Below are 15592 nucleotides of genomic sequence, written 5' to 3' on the forward strand. Positions count from 1 at the left end.
CATTGCCGCCGCTCAATTGGAAGTCCCACCCCATAGCTCTGTGCCGGTTGTGGGTGCAATGGGTGGCGGTAACAGCGCACACTCATCAGGCTCCTCAGGAGAGCCGATTAACCCCTCGCCTGCCATCCATAAAGAGGTTGCCTCTAGTGAATTGCAGAAAAGTGTGACCGCCGCACATGATGTGGTAGCAGCAGCGGGGGTCATTCAACATTTTACTGCCTCTCCTCCTTTTTCTCAACATTATGAGGCTTTAACCCCGTCCGCTCCAACATTATTTGACGTTCAGCCTCATTCGCAGCCTTTACCCTCTTTTAATGCTACCCCTATAGTTTCACAACTTCCTCCTGATGGTAACACAGTAACCCACATTCAGATCACTCACTCTCATGAAAGAAGACACGACAGGCGTAGACACCGTAGGTCATACTCATCATCTTCATCTTCTCATTCACGCCATAGCCACCGTACGTCTGACCATCACAAGAGGCGTTCCGTTCACTCACATAGGAGATCAAGATCTCATAGATATGCTAAATCTCGGTCCTCGAGACGACGCTCACCATCATCTTCATATGAGATGTCCAGCGAGTCTGCGAGTCCCGTTAGAGCAGGGCTCCCCAACCTGTAGCTCAGGAGCCACATGTGGCTCGCGGCCCCATGAATTGTGGCTCGCGACTGTCTGCCAGCTTGATGCATTATGTCTAGGTCTAGCAAACATTTATCAAGACCATATCTCAAAATGGTGAATTTTTGTGAGTAGCCCTGCACAGAATTGCAGATCTTGATGAACATTTACTGGTCTTAGGGGTTTCGAGATGTTTTAGGTATGGTACGCTGGAGGTTTGTACTACGTGTTAGAGGAGATGCTCAAAGCTGGATGTGACAGTGTGTTGAGAGAATACTGAATGGGGATATTGTGGGAACCCCTGGATCTCAGTGTACGGCTCTGGAGTGATTTCTGTGGAAAAGCTTTGGTTATCATTATACCTGTAATGGGGGCTTTGGTTGCCACTATGAAGAGGGTGGGAGCTGGATGTGGCTCGCGACCCTCTCTCAGTGCTGGATGTGGCTCGCAACCCTCTCTCTAAGCTTAATGTGGCTCTCAAGATCAGAAAGGTTGGGGTCCACTGCGTTAGAGAGACTGGTCCTTCTCGGGACAGAAGAGAGTCACGAGCAGCGTCAAGGGTTTACAGCCCGGTCGAGCTGAATGCACCTCACGGGGTTTCAAGCCAAGGTTTCAATATTTCATCCGCAGCTGCTGGAGCCGGAGTTCCTCCATGTATGGGAGTCCCTCCTCCAGTCGTTGGTTCTGGTGAGTGTTCTACTTCAACGGTTAATTATTCTGATAATAATATGTTAATGGCTCTTCTTAAAACAATGATTGATCAAATTCCAATGGTAAATTGTCGCGTGAAGGATGATTCAAAAATACAATCCTTAGCCAGCGTGCACAGAGACGCTTTTTATTGCGGGGTTAGCGCGCTTGGTTCTCATGTTGATGATGATACCAAACATAAGATTTGGAAAAACTAATATTTTGACATTTGGACTTTGATTTCTGTAGATCAGCATACGGTATATAAAGAAAGACGACAAGTTGATAGGGTTTTTGATAGGAGTAAGCAGAAAGTAGCAAAAATAATAAACATGCCTCATGTTAGCCCAGAAACAGCCCCCCTTTTCCACACAGACTGCTGGACACACATCAACAGGCACCAATTCAGTGGTCGTGCATAGACCCGGAGCCTGTTGGCTGTTTAACGAAGGGCATTGCCGATTCTTCGGCATGTGCAAGTTCAAGCATGAATGCTCTGCTTGCGCAGGAAGCCACCCCGCAGCAAAGTGCACTCGCCCGGCAGGAACATTGCCTTCCAAACCACAGCAAACCGATCACAAGGACCTCGGTGAGCGTAACCGCGATGGGTACGTGGCTAAATCGATACCATAAAAAAGATGCAGCTGGTCAAATTCGTTTCGGTTTTACGTTTGTTTTTTTCATCCCGTTTAAACTCCAGCATACAATATCCTTTTCCAAAAATTTGAAATCTGCAGAGGCTCATCCGGAAATTCTTCGAGAAAAAATTTCCAAGGAAGTAGCATTAGGTAGAATTGCTGGGCCATTTTCAGTTCCGCCCTTTCCAAATTTCAGGGTTTCTCCTTTGGGGGTCATCCCTAAGAAGGAACCCAACTCGTTTCACATGATTCATCATCTGTCCTATCCCAAAGGTAACTCCGTTAATGATGGTATACTACTGGAGGATGCTTCAGTGTCATATGCATCATTTGACAGAGCCGTAGTAATAGTTCGGGATGCAGGCTCTAGTGCCTGGCTGGCTAAGGCTGTGTGCACACGCTGCGGTTTTTGCTGCGGATCCACAGCGGATTTGACCGCTGCGGATCCGCAGCAGTTTTCCCAAAGTTTACAGTACCATGTAAACCTAAGGGGGAAAAAAAACCCGCTGTGCACATGCTGCGGAAAATGCCGTGCGGAAACGCAGCATGTCAATTGTTTGTGCAGATTCCGCAGCGGTTTGCAACCAGCACCAATAGGAAAATGCTGGTGAAAAACCGCAGAAGAATCCGCTGAAGAAACCGCAAGAAAATCCGCAGTGAAAACCGCAGTGGTTTTGCACTGCGGATTTTCCAAATCCGCAGGAAAATCCGTAGCGTGGGCACATACCCTAAAGCAGACATTGATTCTGCTTTCAGGTTATTACTGGTTCATCCCGATTGTTTTCACTTATTAGGATGTAGAGTAGATGACAATGATTATTATGATATGTGTCTCCCTATGGGATGTTCTATCTCATGCTATTATTTTGAACTTTTTAGTTCATTTTTGGATTGGGTAGTGCGTTACGAGACGCAATGTGATGCCGTCACGCACTACTTAGATGACTTTCTTTTTTGGGGCCCTGAAGACTCTGACTTACCGTATGTTCATTTCTGATTAACAAATTCAAGCAGATAGCGGGAGAATTCGGGATACCTTTATCTGCGGAAAAGACGATCGGTCCCGTTCAAACGTTGACATTTTTTGGAATAGAGATTGTCTCTATTTCTATGGTTTTTCGATTACTGGCTGAAAAAATTCAAAAAATGTTGAGTCTAATTGAAGGTTTTATTTCAGTCAATCCTTGCATCAGATGTATCAGAGGTATCATTGCAGCAGATGCAATCCTTGTTGGGCTTATTAGTTTTCGCTTGCAGGGTGATGCCTGTCGCCAGAGTTTTTTCTCGCCAATTGTCTATGGCTACCAGGGGTTTGTCCCAACCTGGTCATAGACTTCGTACCACCAGGTCCATGCGGGCTGACCTTGAAGTTTGGAAGTCTTTTCTGCAGTCGTACAATTGCCAAACGTACTTTATGCCAAGGGAGGTTCTTAGCCAGGATCTTGAGCTATTTACGAGTTTGGATTTTTCTTCGGGTTTTTTAGTAGTTTTTGGAGATCAATGGTGTACTGACAACTGGCCATCATCTTGGCAAATGCTAGGCATTTGTCGTGACCCTGTTTCTTGCGAGGTTTTTGCTATCGTTTTATCGATCGAGCTTTGGTTTGACAGTTTAGTGAACAAAAAGATTGTTTTCCAGTCCTGTCACCCTAAAACCGCGCATTGCATTAATTTTATGTCTTGCACGTCACTCTCAATTTTATGCCTGCTTCGCCGTTTAGCTCTGTTATGCCTGAAATATAATATTTGGCCCCGTGCTCAACAAATTTCAGTTCCCGATAACAGGCTGTCTGACATGCTACCACATTTTGATTGACATGTTTTCAAGAACAGATTTCCCAATGTGCAACCGGAGGGCTTGCCTTGCCCCCTTTCTCTCTGGGATGCAGTGGCGAACAGTTGAGGCCTATGGTCCGTTCTTCAGTGGCCCCAGCAACATGGCAGTCTTACGGTAAGGCATGGGAGGAATGGTGTTCATTGATTCAAGGCAGGCCTGTGCATGTATCTGATCAATGTAGATTGCAAGTCACGGTTAATTTTATTGGTCAGATGGTAGGAAAAGGTATATCGGGTTCTTCTGCGCAACAGCGTTTATCTGGTTTAGCATTTTATCAGTCCAGTCTTATCTGGGGATTATATCTCCTGTTAGTCTTTGACTTATTTACCATGTAGGCTATTACTTTCTGGGTATTTTTGTTTGGTATTTAATAAAGTATACAATTTTTACGGGGGTTTTTTCTTTTTGTAAACTGGTCTTTTCCCTTGTTGGATATATAGTTTGTGAGTCATCTTTATTGTTATCCGCAGCACTCGGTTTACTTTTTTTCGGGGCCCTTCGTATTAGTGAGCTAGTTCCTCAGTCTAAGAGTAGTCTTAAGGGAGGGTTATTATACGACGACGTTTTTCTGGTAAAAGATTCAATTCGCCTTTGCAAGTCAAAGACTGACCCAGCAGGCAGAGGTACTTGGCTTTTATTGCACCATCAGTTAGGGCAAGTTTGCCCTGTTCGTTTAATCAATGCCTACCTGGAGGTTAGACGCTGTGGTAGGTTTTTCCTTGTTCATCTAGACGGTTCTCCGTTGACTAGGTATCAATTTCATGCATTATTTGTCAAGTGTTTGACGAAATAGGGGGTTCCAGTTCATGAATATGGCACTCACTCATTTCGTATTGGAGCTGCGACGGAAGCGGCTAAAGCGGGTTTACCTGATGCAGAGGTACAAAGGATCGGCAGATGGCGCTCAGCTTGTTTTGTGAGGTATATTCGTCCTGATCTTTTAAATTAACCTCGTCATCTTTATTTTCAGGTTCTGACAGTCCAACTGTGTGGTTGCTAGGCCACTCCTACATATTCTGGGCTGGTCAAAGGGCTGAGTGTCACCCTGGTGGTAGAACTCTAGGCTTTCAAGGCCCGAATTTTTCTTGGAGAGGTATAAGAGGCTTACAGTGGCCGCAAGTCTTACCAGAAATAGTGGGCATCTCAAGAGATGCCAGGGGACCGGTAGTTCTCGCTCTACATGCCGGCGGTAACGATTTGTGTTCCTACAAAATCACTGACTTGATAACGATGATGAGGTCAAATATAGCCCGTTTTCACGTTTTTTCCAAGAGCTTATATTCGTGTGGTCTGAAATCGTTACCAGAGCAGTCTGTCATGGTGCCAGAGATGGCTTGGCGGTTGAACGCACCAGGAGAACGATCAATGCCCGGATTTCGAAATTCCTCAGAGAAAGGCTGGGTGTTGTTATAAGGCACAAGCAATTAGAAGGGGATAACAGAGCGCTGTTAAGACCAGATGAAGTACATCTTACAGATATCGGGTTGGATATCTTTTTATCAGGCCTCCAAGATGGAATTGAGCAAGCTTTGCTATTGATGGGTGGGGGTCAGAGTCATGTGTGAAAACACATGATCCTCCCGTGGCGTGAATTAAAGAAAGGACACAGTGGTACGGCTTGTCGGCTGACGTGCCTGTGATTTGACTACAGGGCATTTGGTTAATTAACTTTATGTGCCTTTCTAAGAGTTTAAAAAATATGTTTACAAGTTACATGAAATGCATTAATAAAGCTGTGACCGACCTTCACCCATCAATTTTAGTTGTTTGGTCTTATTTTGTATGTCTAAGGGTTATATGTGAGAGGGATCATGGGTATGCTGGATTGGGGTCTCCGCAGTCTGGCAGGCACGGCTCTGAATAAGAATGGTGCCTCTGACTGCGGTGCCCTTTGCCCTTCTGTTGCCATGGCCACGTTGTTATCCCTCCACATTTATGAGTATTTATAAGGGGGTGGTGTTTACGGCCATAAGCCAATCATTATGCGTGGCTTATTATTCCCCCCTCCTTCCCCTTCCTCACGGGCTATAAAATGCTCAGGTAATTTCTTTTCCCCTCATTCTCCCCAGTTTAGTGGGTCCCGGAGGTGCCTTTCCCGTCCGCCCTCCCTCCCCATTTTAATGTTCATATTGTAACATTGGTATTTTGTTTATTTTAGATGCAAGTCACAGCGGGAATTAAAGAAAGGACACAGGGGTACGGCTTGTCTGCTGACGTGCCTGTGATTTGACTACAGGGCATTTGGCGGCGAGCGTGGTTAATTAACTTTATGTGCCTTTCTAAGAGTTTAAAAAATATGTTTACAAGTTATAAGAAATGCATTAATAAAGCTGTGACCGACCTTCACCCATCAATTTTAGTTGTTTGGTCTTATTTTGTATGTCTAAGGGTACCGTTACACTATACGATTTACCAACGATCATGACCAGCGATACGACCTGGCCGTGATCGTTGGTAAGTCGTTGTGTGGTCGCTGGAGAGCTGTCACACAGACAGCTCTCCAGCGACCAACGATGCTGAGGTCCCCGGGTAACCAGGGTAAACATCGGGTTACTAAGCGCAGGGCTGCGCTTAGTAACCCGATGTTTACCCTGGTTACCAGCGTAAAAAAAAACAAACAGTACATACTTGCATTCCGGTGTCTGTCCCTTGCCGTCTGCTTCCCGCACTGACTGACTGCTGGCCGTAAAGTGAAAGCACAGCACAGCGCGCTGTGCTCTGCTTTCACTTTACGGCCGGCAGTCAGTCAGTGCGGGAAGCAGACGGCAAGGGACCTGACGGACCCCGGAATGTAAGTATGTACTGTTTGTTTTTTTTTACGATGGTAACCAGGATAAACATCGGGTTACTAAGCGAGGTCCTGCGCTTAGTAACCCGATGTTTACCCTGGTTACAAGCGAACGCATCGCTGGATCGGTGTCACACACACCGATCCAGCGATGACAGCGGGAGATCCAGCGACGAAAGAAAGTTCCAAACAATCTGCTACGACGTACGATTTTCAGCAGGGTCCCTGATCGCTGCTGCGTGTCAGACACAGCGATATCGTATGGATATCGCTGGAACGTCACGGATCGTACCGTTGTAGCGACAAAAGTGCCACTGTGTGACGGTACCATAAGGGTTATATGTGAGAGGGATCATGGGTATGCTGGATTGCGGTCTCCGCAGTCATATCTTGGCCTGCGACTTAAAACGTGCAATGCGGACATCTGACTATGTATAGCATTATACTAGCTGCAGGTAACCCAATCATACATGGCCAGATGTGCCAACCAAAGTGACTGTCTATGAGACACCTATCTGCCAACCCTGCCAGTCAGTGGGGATGGGGTTATACAGAGCTCAAGAATATGGAGGACTACCTGGCAGCAGGTAACTAATCTTCTACTGTAGTGTTAATCTCCTTCTGATAAAACTGATTTTATCAAAACTGCAGCAAGCAGCCAAGTAAGTGGCACATCCCTGGAATCATGCTCTATTATTTCTACATCATGCTGCTCTCAGATTAAGTCAAAAAATGGGCTGAAAGAGATCTTTTAATACCCTTTAAAATAAATACAATTTAGCATACTGTGGTCTAAGCACTCTGGGTCACATACCCTTATGGCCGGTTTCACACATCTGCTAAACACGGACTGTGCTTGGATTGGAAACCCTGTCTAACCACCAGGTCGTCTGACATGAGATAACTTCACATGTGAAGCAATTCGCTCAGGTCAAGGGACGGTCAGGCCAGGTCTCAAGTTTTGAGCACAGTCTGTGTGTCATTATTATTATTTATTATTATTATTTATTTATATAGCTCCATTGATTCCATGGTGCTGTACATGAGGAGGGGTTACATACAAATTACAGATATCACTTACAGTAAACAAACTAACAATGACAGACGGATACAGAGGGGTGAGGACCCTGCCCTTGCGAGCTTACATTCTACAGGATGGTGGAGAAGGAGATTATGGGCTGGGGGGGTTGCGGCAGCTCCTGTGTTGGTGAGGCTGTAGCTCCAGTGGTGGTGAGGAGGCAGCAGGGTCATTGAAGGCTGTAGGTTTTCTTGAAGAGGTGGGTTTTCAGGTTCCGTCTGAAGGATCCAAATGTGGTTGATAGTCGGACGTGTTGGGGCAGAGAGTTCCAGAGGATGGGGGATATTTTGGAGAAGTCTTGGAGGCGATTAGGTGAGGAGCGAATAAGTGTGGAGAGAAGGAGGTCTTGGGAGGACCGGAGATTATGTGAGGGAAGATATCGGGAGATTAGGTCAGAGATATATGGAGGAGACAGGTTGTGGATGGCTTTCTAGGTCATTAATAGTAATTGAACTGGATGCGCTGAGAGAATGGGAGCCAGTGTGAAGAGATTTGCAGAGGGAAGAAGCGATGAAGTAGCGAGGAGAGAGATGAATTAGTCGGGCAGCAGAGTTAAGGATGGACTGGAGAGGTGCAGGGGTTTTAGCAGGGAGGCCACAGAAAAGGATGTTGCAGTATTCGAGCTGGGAGATGATGAGGGCATGCACAAGCATTTTAGTAGATTGAGGGTTGAGGAAAGGACGGATTCTGGAGATATTTTTGAGCTGGAGGCGACAGGAGGTGGATATGCGGTTTGAAGGACAGGGCAGAGTCAAGGGTTACTCCGAGGAAGTGGACTTCAGTTACACGGGAAAGGGTGATGTCATTAATGGTGATAGATCAGGTAAGAAAGATCTGTAAGATGGGAGAAAGATGATGAGTTTGGTTTTGTCTACATTGAGTTTTAGGAAGTGAGAGGTGAAGGAGGAGGATATGGCTGATAGACACTCTGGGATTTTGGACAGCAGAGAGGTGACGTCTGGGCCAGAGAGGTAGATCTGAGTGTCGTCAGCATACAGGTGGTACTGGAACCCATAGGACTTTATGAGTTGTCCCAGGCCAAGTGTATAGATTGAGAAGAGTAAGGGACCCAGGACAGAGCCTTGGGGGACTCCAACAGAGAGAAGATGGGATGAGGAGGTAGTGTGGGAGTGGGAGACACTGAATGTGCGGTTGGAAAGGTATGAGGAGATCCAGGATTGGGCGAGGTCTTTGATACCAAAGGAGGAGAGAGGATCTGTAGTAGGAGGCAGTAGTCAACTGTATCGAAAGCAGACGACAGGTCTAGAAGGAGGAGTATAGAGTATTGTCCTTTAGCTTTGACTGTAAGTAGGTAGTTAGTAATTTTGGTTAGGGCAGTCTCAGTGGAATGATAGTGGCGGAAACCAGATTATAGATTGTCAAAGAGCAATTTAGGTGAGAGGTGGAAGGAAAGTTCAGCGTGGATGTGCCGTCATGAATTTGTGACACCAGCCTAAGTCATTATAAAGTTTTAAGCAGCAATAAACTGTACACATTAATTCCTCCACCTTCAGTCATAAACCCTTCTGTAAGTATTTTAGATGTCTGTATTTCTGCGTGCCACAGGACCAATATCCATACATCCATATTCAAACACCTTTCTAGAGTTTACATTTATATGCTTTTTAGCCAGTCGTGTATATTCTACATCTGCTGCACACAAATGCTATGCAAATAAATAGCTCTAGGTGTCAACCGATCAGTGCCATGGTTATGCAGGAGGCAGTCACCTGCCTGGGTGTGTGATCGCGGTGGTTGTGCTGAGCGGAGCATGGTTACAATATCGATGACAGAGAGAAAACATGAAGCCACTGACTGAGCAAAGACACAGAGTAGTCCTGTGAAGTCAGAGACTGAGTGAAGACAGAGAGTAGTCATGTGAAGTCACAGACTGAGCGAAGACACAGAGTAGTCACATGAAGCCACAGACTGAGCGAAGACAGAGAGAAGTCATGTGAAGCCACAGACTGAGTGAAACAATCAAAGAACAAGAAGACTTGCACAAAAGCAGGGATCACCTTTTAACAAATTACCAAATATTTTTATTATTGCACACCAAAACCCACAACAAATACATTTAAAAACATTTAAAATAACATTGTCCCCGCTTAGTGTGGTTACAACCAAACAGGAACATCATATGGCCCAATACCACCAAATGGTCAAATATACAGGATCATGGGGTTCCATAAGTTGGACACAAAATAATAAAGGATTTCATTAACATTTTCCAACAACAATTGCAGTATGGTCATATATGATTATCACCAAATACCAGAGGGGAAATTATAACCATAGATTTGTTGAAGGGGATGTTATAACATACCCATTAGACAGCCCCTAAAAAAATTTCCTCCCAAGGCCACAATAGAGTCATTCACCATCAAGGATACATTACCATTCATACTGCAAGTATAGGATGATTCAGAAACCCCATGCATCAAAGACTCTCATAAAGGTGACGGACCATTAAGATGCCCTATTTGCCCGATGCGTATCGTCACCAACATGACTTCATCAGGGGCAAATAAGAAGTGTGGTGGTGACGATACGCGATTCCGCCTCCTTCAGCTCTGCTCTTTGCTCCGCCTCTTGCGGTTCTGGTCTTTGCTTCGCCTCCTGTGGTTCTGGTCTTTGCTCTGCCTCTTGCGGTTCAGCTCGCTGCACTGCAACCAGCATCTCTGCTCTGCTACCAGCATCTCTGCTCTGCTCTCGACTCCGCAACCTTGCGGTCCTGCTCTACTTCCGTTCTGCAGCCTGTGGGTCAGGTCTCTACCTGTTCCCATATACTCTCCAGTCTAAACAGGTCCCTACCTGTTTCCATATACCTGCCTGTATTCCTGTCCCTACTTAGTCAGTACATGTCCTGCCAGAGTGCCAGCTGTGCCCACCTGTCAGTGTTTCAGCCGTGCCCACTTGCCAGTGTCTCAGCTGTGCCCGCCTGCCAGTGTCTCAGCTGTGCCTGTCTGCCAGTGTCTCAGCCATGCCTGCTTGCCAGTGTCTCACCTGTGTCTGCCTGCCAGTGTCTCAGCCGTGTCTGCCTGCCAGTGTCTCAGCCGTGTCCACCTGCCAGTGTCTCAGCTGTGCCTGTCTGCCAGTGTCTCAGCCATGCCTGCTTGCCAGTGTCTCACCTGTGTCTGCCTGCCAGTGTCTCAGCCGTGTCTGCCTGCCAGTGTCTCAGCCGTGTCCACCTGCCAGTGTCTCAGCTGTGTCCGCCAGTGTCTCAGCTGTGCCCACCTGCCAGTGTCCCAGCCGTACCTGTCTGCCAGTCAAGCCCGTTGCTTGATCCTGTCCTAACGTTCCGTCCCCCAGTGGGATCAGCAGCCACAACCAGACACCACCCTGGAGTGGTACCTGGCAGCTACCTGTCGCACAAGTCTGACCTCACCATCAGAGGCTCCAGTGAACACCAAGGTAGCTGCTTAGTCACACCCCTTCCAGAGTAGTCTGGTCTGTGGCACAGTGGGGCCACAATCCCCTCACTCACGCCACCCAGTCTGGGTGCGAGGGTGACACCAGCCAGATCAGCCTATCTCTAGTGATCAATGGGGTGACAGATGTTGCAGCCAGATCTCCCTCACATCCAGTACTAGCCGCCTTCACCTATCTGGAGAGGTCGCATGGCCTGGAGAGGTCGCATTAGGCTTCTCCATACGACGCTCGCACAGGGCATCGGCTCAGACCTTCTCCATTACTGCCTGTTTTCTGCTGATGTAATGTGTAACCTATGTGACTATGTGAGGTCACTGCTATCATATCTATAGTGGATGTATATTATGTCTCACTGCAAATATGGCAACTGCACAGGTACAATACCAAATGAAACAGCCATCCTTCATTCAGGGATTGGCCATGTGGCACACCAATGCAAAAAATATACGGTACTCTGTATGTGGCAATGTTCACACAAGGAATACAGAGCATCTGGTTCTCAGCCTATTAATGACGCGCTATGGCGGGCTGCCCAGTGCTAACTATGATGCATCCTGTGTGAATAGAGGCCACAGTTTACAGAACCATTTGGGCCCAACAGCACCCTAAAAAAAATATATAACGTGCAAAAAAACATATCAAGATATGTAAGGTATTGGTTGATATTCTGGCCATAATATGTAAGCTGGCAACCCGCGTTAAGGATCCTTACGTTTGCCAGTCCTACTGTAACATGAAAACCACAAAAAGAGGAAAAAATCCTCCAATATTCAAGAAAAAAAACAAAAATAGACAGAGATGCATACCTTTCTAAATGGGCCTCAATATAATTACACTACCAGGGTGCAGCGGACTCAAGTAAAATAGCAACTGCTTAGGTGCAATACCAAATGAAATAGCCAGCCTTCAATCTGGGATTGGCCGTGTGGTACACCAATGCAAAAAAACACAAATATGACACAATGTACAAATTCTGATATAATTTGCTGTTTCATGTTGGCATTAACCTTCAAAGCCCAAGTGTCTTTTTCATAGCAATTGGCTGATTCTAAATTTTAGACACTGAATGAAATAATAGTAAAGTGATTTGTAATAAAATTTGGTTGATTTAACATCCAATAAAAGTGTACTGGGTGTTTCACAATCTTCGGTAGGTGGGATTTTCTTGGAAGTCAGGAGCTACAGTGCCTTGCGAAAGTATTCAGCCCCCTGGAACTTTTCAACCTTTTCCCACATATCATGCTTCAAACATAAAGATACCAAATGTAAATTTTTGGTGAAGGATCATCAACAAGTGAAATACAATTGTAAAGTTGAATGAAATGTTTTGATTATTTAAAATTTTTGTGGAAATTCAAAAACTGAAAAGTGGGGCGTGCAATATTATTTGGCCCCTTTACTTTCAGTGCAGCAAACTCACCCCAGAAGTTCATTGTGGATCTCTGAATTATCCAATGTTGTCCTAAATGCCTAATGATGATAAATAAAATCCACCTGTTTGTAATCAAGTCTCCGTATAAATGCACCTGCTCTGTGATAGTCTCAGGGTTCTGTTTGAAGCACAGAGAGCATCATGAAGACCAAGGGACACAACAGGCAGGTCCGTGATACTGTGGAGAAGTTTAAAGCCGGATTTGGATAGAAAATGATTTCCAAAACTTTAAACATCCCAAGGAGCACTGTGCAAGCGATCATACTGAAATGTATTAAGTATTATACCACTGCAAATCTACCAAGACCCGGCCGTCCCTCTAAACTTTCATCTCAAACAAGGAGAAGACTGATCAGAGATACAGCCAAGAGGCCCATGATCACTCTGAACTGCAGAGATCTACAGCTGAAGCGGGACAGTCTGTCCATAGGACGACAATCAGTCGTACACTGCACAAATCTGGCCTTTATGGAAGAGTGGCAAGAAGAAAGCAATTTCTCAAAGATATCCATAAAAAGTGTAGTTAAAAGTTTGCAACAAGCCACCTGGGAGACACACCAAACATGTGGAAGAAGGTGCTCTGGTCAGATGAAACCAAAATCGAACTTTTTGGCAACAATGCCAAACGATATGTTTGGTGTAAAGGCAACACAGCTCATCACCCTGAACAAACCATCCCCACTGTCAAACATGGTGGTGGCAGCATCATGGTTTGGGTCTGCTTTTCTTCAGTAGGGAAAGGGAAGATGGTAAAAATTGATGGGAAGATGGATGGAGCCAAATACAGGACCATTCTTGAAGAAAACCTGTTGGAGTCTGCAAAAGACCTGAGACTGGGACGGAGATTTGTCTTCCAACAAGACAATGATCCAAAACATAAAGCAAAATCTACAATGGAATGGTTCACAAATAAACGTATCCAGGTGTTAGAATGGCCAAGTCAAAGTCCAGACCTCAATCCAATCGAGAATCTGTGAAGAGCTGAAAACTGCTGTTCACAAACGATCTCCATCAAACCTCACTGAGCTCGAGCTGTTTGCCAAGGAAAAATGGGCAAGAATTTCAGTCCCTTGATGTAAAAAACTGATAGAGACATACCCTAAGTGACTTGCAGCTGTAACTGCAGCAAAAGGTGGCGCAACAAAGTACTCAGTTAAAGGGGCCGAATAATATTGCACGCCCCACTTTTCAGTTTTTGAATTTCCACAAAAATTTAAAATAAGCAATAAATTTCGTTCAACTTCACAATTGTGTTCCACATGTTGTTGATTCTTCACCAAAAATTTACATTTGGTATCTTTATGTTTGAAGCATTATATGTGGGAAAAGGTTGAAAAGTTCCAGGGGGCCGAATACTTTCACAAGGCACTGTAGCATCTACAAACAAGCCATGAAGCCAGATATGGAGTTGAAACATTTTTAATCCTGTGCCGGAAGACAGGACGGAGCAGAGATGACAAAGTGTAACTGCAGAATTAGCACAAGTTTAATTCAGGGCCGGACTGGGACTGAAAAGCAGGAATGGTACACAAAATTCACCAGCCAACATATGTGTCCTCAACTCAAATCGTAGAATACTGACAGGTTTTGTCGAATTTTGCTTTACTTGTTACATCCCTTGCTTAACCTCTTCAAGACATTTGACATACCTAAATGTCATGTTCGGATAAGGGTTCCCGACTTATGACATATAGGTACATCATGGCAATCGTGTGGGCACAGGAGCTCTGCACTTGAAACCGCTGCCAGGAGCTCGGCTTGCATGATAGCTCTCACAGCCAGGAATGGTGTCCGCACCTCCACTGACTGTTTAACCCCCAAATTCCTTGATTGATAACGATTGCAAGTTTTAGGAGGCTGGGAGAGGGAGGGGGCTGTCTCTACCATCCGATTGGCATTCCGGCAATGCCATAGTAAGGGCCCTATCATCGTCATGGCAACCTGAGGTTGTCAGTGAAGCATTGACAGGTATAAGACATTGCAGTGATGTTGCATGCAATGCATTATATCAGCGAGCAGAGTGATAAAATTCAAAGCCCCATAGAGGGACTAAATAAAAAAGTTTATATAAGAATTGTAAAAATATATTTTTTTAAATTTGCAAACTAATAATAATTAGAATGTATGTCTATATTATATCCATAAATACGTAATTTTATATAAAAACTAAAATAAACAAAAAAGTGCACATATTTGGTGTCCCCGCATCTAAAGAGACCTGACTCATAAAACTGTCCCACTAGACCTGACCCTGTAAAAAATAAATAAAAACCAATGAAAAGACTATGCTTTGTCATCATGCCGCTGAACAAAAAGTGGGATAAAACGCGATCAAAAAGACAAATGTAAATATAAATGGTGTGTCTGAAAACGTCATCATGTCCTGCAAAAAAACAAGCCGCCATACAACTCCAAAAGTGGAAAAATAAAAAAAGCTTATAGCCCTCAGAATAGAGATGCAAAAAATTTTTTTTCTACAAAATTGGATTTTATTTTATAAAAGCGCCAAACATTGAAAAAAACAATATAAATGTGGTATCGCTGTAATCGTACTGACTGAAAAATAAAGCTCCTTATCAATTGTACTAGACTCGGAATGACATTAGAAAAAAAATAATTCCTGAATTGCTGTCTTTCGTTCATTCTGCCCACCAAAAATCGGAATAGAAAGCGATCAATAAATGTTATGTCCCCGAAAATGGTATAAATAAAAACGCCAACTCATCCCACAAAAAACAAGACCTCACATGACTCTGTTGGCAGAAATATAGAGAAATTATAGCTCTCAAATATGGCAATGTTTTTGCAACAAAAAAAAGCATCTTTAAGGCCTCCTTCACATGTCTGTTTTTTTGTGTCCACATGCGGTCCATTTTTTTTTAAGGGCTGCAAATACAGACACGTGCACATCCATTGAATTCTATGGTGGTGCGCACATGTCAGGTTTGAAAACATGGTCCGTGTGAAAAACCCACAGACATGTCAGTCTTTATCAGCAGCACAGACAAAATGCGTGCCATACACATGCGCACTGATGACACATGGATGACATCCGTGTGTCATCAGCGTGAC

The sequence above is a fragment of the Ranitomeya imitator genome, chromosome 5, assembly GCF_032444005.1.
Source record: "Ranitomeya imitator isolate aRanImi1 chromosome 5, aRanImi1.pri, whole genome shotgun sequence".
NCBI classification, from domain to species: domain Eukaryota; kingdom Metazoa; phylum Chordata; class Amphibia; order Anura; family Dendrobatidae; genus Ranitomeya; species Ranitomeya imitator.